Consider the following 6000-nt stretch of genomic DNA (forward strand, 5'->3'; position numbering starts at 1 on the left):
CCGAAGGTGGAAGGTGACAGAGGGCCAATTACCAAACACAGCACAAAACCCATCCCAAACTGCCGCCGCAGCGTCCCAGAGGACGTGTGAGTCACTGAACCCCCAGCCTGTTTGTTTGATGCTTGTGACAAAAGATCTGACCCCTGACCTTTTAGCTTTCGATGAGTCACCGGTAGCGCTTTGAAATAAAAACGGGGCTTCCCCACACAACGTGGCCACCACAGTGCAGCAACGAGTAACATTTAAAGCAAACGCTTATTTGTGTGTTTGTGTGATTTGTGTATACCATAATCCGCGGGGTGGAAAGACACAAACAGAATGGATGATTAATAGGTCATGTATGTGTGCTGCATCTTTGGTGCTCAGTGTACTCTATGAGATGCATTAGAAGATCAAATGAAGGATCAATGAGCACTGAGGCCACTAAGTATTGAATTTGAAAATGCTGTTGAGTTATATCCACCTAGATAAGTACAGCCACCTGTTGTGCTGGTATTGATTGATGAGAAATACGATTAACCTCTTCTGAGTCTTTGTACAAACGGTACCGTAGATAAAGCCTGACGGTACAAAGCTTTTCCCCAATGCAAAATCTTCTTTATTATTTCTCAAGTTGAATACATGTAACAGTGAAGCTCCCAAGTTGAACACATGTAACAGTGAAGCAGCCTCGTCCTCTGTCAGTCAGTTTCTGGACATCAGGCCCATTTTAAATTTACTTCACAGCTGCCAGGAAGTTGTGCCTTATTGCACCAGGAAAATCTCCTTATTTTCTAATTGACTGAGCTGACGAAAACTGACCGCTCTTCACACTGCTGACGTTCATATGGTCAGAGAACAAGACGAGAGAGTGACGGAGAGGCAGAAAGATGTGGCCTCGGTGTCCAGACTGAGCCACAACTGGTTGCTGTCTTAAGCGAACACGTTTGGGTGTGACTCATGCATGAATTCTCGGCGCAGACAGAAAACATCCTGGCTCACAGACCTGTTTTCATTTGACTACAGTCTTCAGATTTTTGTCAGGAATTTAAACTTTACTTTAGTCCACAGTCAGGTGGAGCCCTGCCAGTCCACATCTGTTTATGTGGAGGAGCAGCTCTACACAGTGAGGGTGTATTATTGCATCAGAAATTCAACGCCGTCACTCTGGCTCACTCCTTGGCCCCTGACATTTATTGAGAGAATGGCAAGACAGGGGTGATGGTTTGGTTTTTATCTTTTCCTCTCTGAACCAAGAGCTATAAACACAAAGCCTCAGCTACTGAAAATTTGGTAAACCTTCCCTGAAATCACCCTGTCTCACAAAGGATGACCTGTCTAAACCTGGTGTTATACAAACAGGCAAGGTACACACACACACACACACCCACACAAACACACACATGAACACAAACCTTTAAGTTGTTCAGCAGACTTTATTTGACTTTTGAGTCAGATCAGAAGTTGCCAAAACAAATAATCTCCTTGGGTCCAATGGCCAAAGCTGTTCCCAATAACTTGCTGCAAAACTAAAAATGACAAGCAGTGAGTGGCACATCTGCTCAGGTGAGAATTATTTGTTTTTTTTCCGGAACAGAAGTAAACTGAAGGTGAGAGGCAGCGAGATAAATGGGTAAGGAGCGATACAGAGGCAGAGGAAGTGATGGAAACGTGGAGCTAGAAAGCGACGGAGACAGAGAGTGAAAGAGAAAGCAACTGTCGCTGGGTTGTTGACAGGTGGGCCCGAGGGCAGGTATGACAGGTTGATTCAGGTACGCCCCTCTCCCCCCACCTCCACCGCCAACCCCCACCAACCTTCCCCTCTACCCCAGCTGGAGACTGCCAATGTGAGATAGCCTACAGGGCTGAGGAGACAGGTCTCCATCAGAAAGCCTTGCAATCCTTTACAGTCATACGATAATCATTTAACTCTGGGTGCCGTGTGTCAACAGGCATGATGGCTGACGAGGGAGACAAGACGACAAACAATTCTAACTGCAACACCCGTTGTATGCTTCCAAGGAAGAAAAAAAACAAGGAGGGAGGAATGAATAAATGAATAACTGTCAGAAGCGTTTGGTTTATGGGACAATGGGTTTTACAGCAGTTGAGGCTTGAGGGCCAAAAGTCACTTTGGGTCACTTAAACTGCAGATTCACTCAAAGGTTTAGTAACTCTGGAGCAGGCAAACGTTAAAGCACCTTGATGTGAGAAATAAATATAAGTAATTGATTGATTGCTAAAATGCTTTAAATGTAGATTATCTTTTACTAATGGACAGGGTCAGAGTTGTCTCTCTTTCCCTCTCTTCATCTGACAACTTGGAAATGACCGCGTGTGCTGGTTAACGGTGCAACTGGATTAGGGAGACGACGTTCATACATAATGCAGGCGTTTACCTTAATGGGAGAAACGTGACTGGCGAGCAGTGTTTACATTAAAGGAGGGTGAGAGTTCAGTTGAACCGAGGGAATATTTTTCTGCCTACGCTGGCGGCAGACAGTGTAATGAATTTCTATAAAGTGCACTGCAAATAAAAATAAAGACACACAAAGGAGATTGCATGTTGATGGTTGTCGGGTGTTGCTGACACGGAGAAATGGCTGAGGATGGCGTTGAGACTTGCAGTAGTGTACAGTTTGTAAAAGACATCCAGTAACCTTGGTCTGAACCCAAGATTTTAAAAAAATCACTTTTTTACTTCTTTTGAGCAGCTAGAGTCCAGATTAAGGAACAATAATCTCAATTAAATCTGGGATCATATCACATGTTTGAGGAGGAGTGATCAAACAGGAAGTATTACCTATTATAGTGCACCGTTCAAAATGAACACACACACAAGTTTCTACAAAGGCCCACACCAACCTGTTCCATTATTTGTGTTTGCCCTGCTATCCAAACACACTGTGCACATGGGGTATTGAACACAAACACCCACTTAAACACACACACACACACACACACAATCACGTCCAAGGGCCGCAGAGAGTACATGTATCCACAAGTGTGCTGACAGCACACACCCATCATATAGCCTGACATTCACTTGGCCACAATACACCACACAATTAAAATAAATCTTCTACAAAGGCCACATGGTGCTGCTTTTTTTTAAACAGCCAAACAGGGGAACAACTCCATAGCAACACCAGAGACATGTTTACGTGTGAGAATATTTGGATATGCACAGTTGGAAACACAAACAGGCTTAGTCTCATAATTTAGTTAGGAACAAGATTTTTCTCTGTATTGACTCAAAGAGTCAAAGAAAAAAAATAACGTGAGTTGGAAAGTCATGAACTGCCATTTTTCTCACAGTGGGATTGTGACAGTGTGTGTTCTCATTATGAGCGCACAGACAGCCCTCCATGGGTCTCACTCTCTCTCTCCCCCCATCTATCTCTGCATTCCCAGACAGCTTTAGCAGTTCAAACCCTCGCACTGCGGCATTGTCACACACCATGCTGGTTGCCATGGAGAAATAGTCCTCCTGGTCTCCAAGGTACCCAAGTCTATTGTCTTTGGCTTCTTTATTTAGATGAAAACATGATTTGTTGGAAGGGATCTACTTGTTTTTTAGCTGCTTCTCTTTGCTGCCTGTTCTTTCTTCTTCCTCCTCCTCCTCACGAGCATCAATGCAGAGTCGCATGAAGTGTATTGTTTCATTCTTCTCCTTTCCAGGAGTTTGACTATACGCGCATGTGTGTGCCGAGCTCGTCTGATGTTTTGTAGCAATTAATTTCAGTGTGTCTGCATGTCAGCGCCCCAGGAGGGGGGCTGTATAAAAGTTTTCCCCATTGCCGTAGCTCTCGCCAGGGCTTATAATTGCCTTCTATTACCAGGCCTGGGTGTCACAGCGCCTGCCTGTCTGTCACCAAGAGACTCAACCAGCGACAGATGATGAGGAAAAGGAGTTAGACTTTTCTTACTGCTGCTCTTTTTGGCAGAGGAGATGATGCAGGATACAGTATATGGTAAATAAGGAGGAGTATCATCTTCCTACTATGTGGCCTTGCGTGTAATGCAAAAATTTCAATTGCAGTGATTTGTGCACTGTTTTGCTGCTTTGAAGACATGTGTGTAAGAGCGGTGTACTCACAAACAACAATTGGAAGATGAGCCACAGACCTAACAGCGAGGAGAAAATGCTCAGGGACTCTGAAGGAGCTTCAGTTAGCTGCTTACAAAATCGTACAATCAGCCAGTTCTCACCTTTGACCCTGTTTATTTGCATGTTTCCAGTTCCACTCACAGCTGTCAGCAAGCTGCTACTTTCTGTTGCCACCGGCAGTGAAGCTGAAAACCAAACAGGAAGTGACATCACATCCGCTCCGTGATATCACCAAGCTGAGCTGGAGGAAAACGCTACAGTGAAAGGGAGGGGGAAAAAATACAAGTGAGACAGAGAGGAGCGCGGCTGATGAGTGGAAAGAGGAAGCTGTCTGTGTTTCGTTTTTATTCAGTGGCTGTGGCTCAGACGTCCCAGACTCTGTGGTCTTGTTTAAGGCCAGCCAGACAAATAAACTGATCTAATATAAGTCACTTATCTGCCTAATCAGATGGGCAACAAACATGTAGAGTTCATCTTCTGCATTACCCTCACATGAACGTCTTAAATCACCACAATAAAATGTTTTTTATTTTGGAAACTTTATCATACACACTCTTTTGGGCCATGACTTTGCTGACATCAGCAGTTGCTACATGAGCCTTTGACCATTTACTCTATTAGTTCCTACTCATGTTTCTTGTAACTTTTAAATATTCAAAAAGGTGTGTTAATATAATTCTTTTTTTATTGCATAAAATGTGCTGTAGTCAGACACGCACTGAACTCAAGATAATCTCCAACCTTCTCTGGAGTTTCTCCTGCCAGCCGCCCAGTAAAAACTCCACAAAATGTCCAGGTTATCCAATGTGAGAAACCAGCAGGAGATCCTGTGGAGGATTCACAGTGAGTGAGTGGGTGTATTGAATCAGTTTCCAACACACGACAAATGCGAAACTCAAACAAACAAACAAAAACGAAATGTATACAAATATCGCAGCATGAACAAGTGGTGGTGAAAGGATGTCAAGAGAGCTGTAGTTAAAGGGCCGACGTCAGTGTCAAAATTCTTTTATCAAAAACATGTGATCTTGGCAGCAGAACTGATACTTCACGTCCTGCGTCCTGCACCACCACTCACCTGAACACTCAGGAGATTTCTGTGTTATTGGGAACACATCTGCAGAGAGGTGCTGCGTTGTTCAGGCGTGAAAGGCAAACTTCTCAGAGTTCAGGTCTGAAATGGCTTTAAACAACTGTTTTTAGAAGAAATGTATTATACAGGAAATGTTTGTTTGTAATACCATACCCTCCGTCCTTTAATATGCTATACAGTTTGTAACTATAAATCTTTATCTACTCAAAGATCCAGTTTGTTTATCTCATCAGTTCACACAAACATAATGAAATTTCTGTTTTTTTTCTTCTTCTTTTTTTTTTGCACGCAAGGTGATGCAAAAGTGGAAGGAGAGCGTTCGGAAACTGTGACACTATGCTTTGTCAGCCCTGGGTGCAAGGCAGGGTGAGTTACTGTTGTGAGCTTTTGTGGTAAAAGCGTGTGGTAGCTTGTTCCTCTGGCACGGAGGCTATGCACTGAATGAAGTGGGTGCAGGTAAACATGCTAAAACAGGCCCTGTCCGTAAATGCATTGCCTCATTGAAATCTCGTTTGTACACCTACTTTTTCCTAAACATCTTCTCGTCACTCCTGTTCTGTATTTGGGATCTGGCGATTCGAGAGATGCTTCTACTCAGCAACTTTTTACTGATTCTCACCTTCTCCACTCCTTCACTTGTTAACAAAAGTTAAAAAGCAGCAAAAGAAAAAACCTCAAACACAAATATGTTTCTCACTATAAAGGCACACCTTAAATCCTTGAACTTATAGAAATGGTAAACTCCCTTTTCTGTTCTTTAATCGTGTGACTGTAAATGTCTTTGTAGGGATTTTTGAAATTGTCTGCCCACCTTAAC

This window comes from Paralichthys olivaceus, chromosome 9 (assembly GCF_024713975.1).
Source record: "Paralichthys olivaceus isolate ysfri-2021 chromosome 9, ASM2471397v2, whole genome shotgun sequence".
Classification (NCBI taxonomy): Eukaryota; Metazoa; Chordata; class Actinopteri; order Pleuronectiformes; family Paralichthyidae; genus Paralichthys; species Paralichthys olivaceus.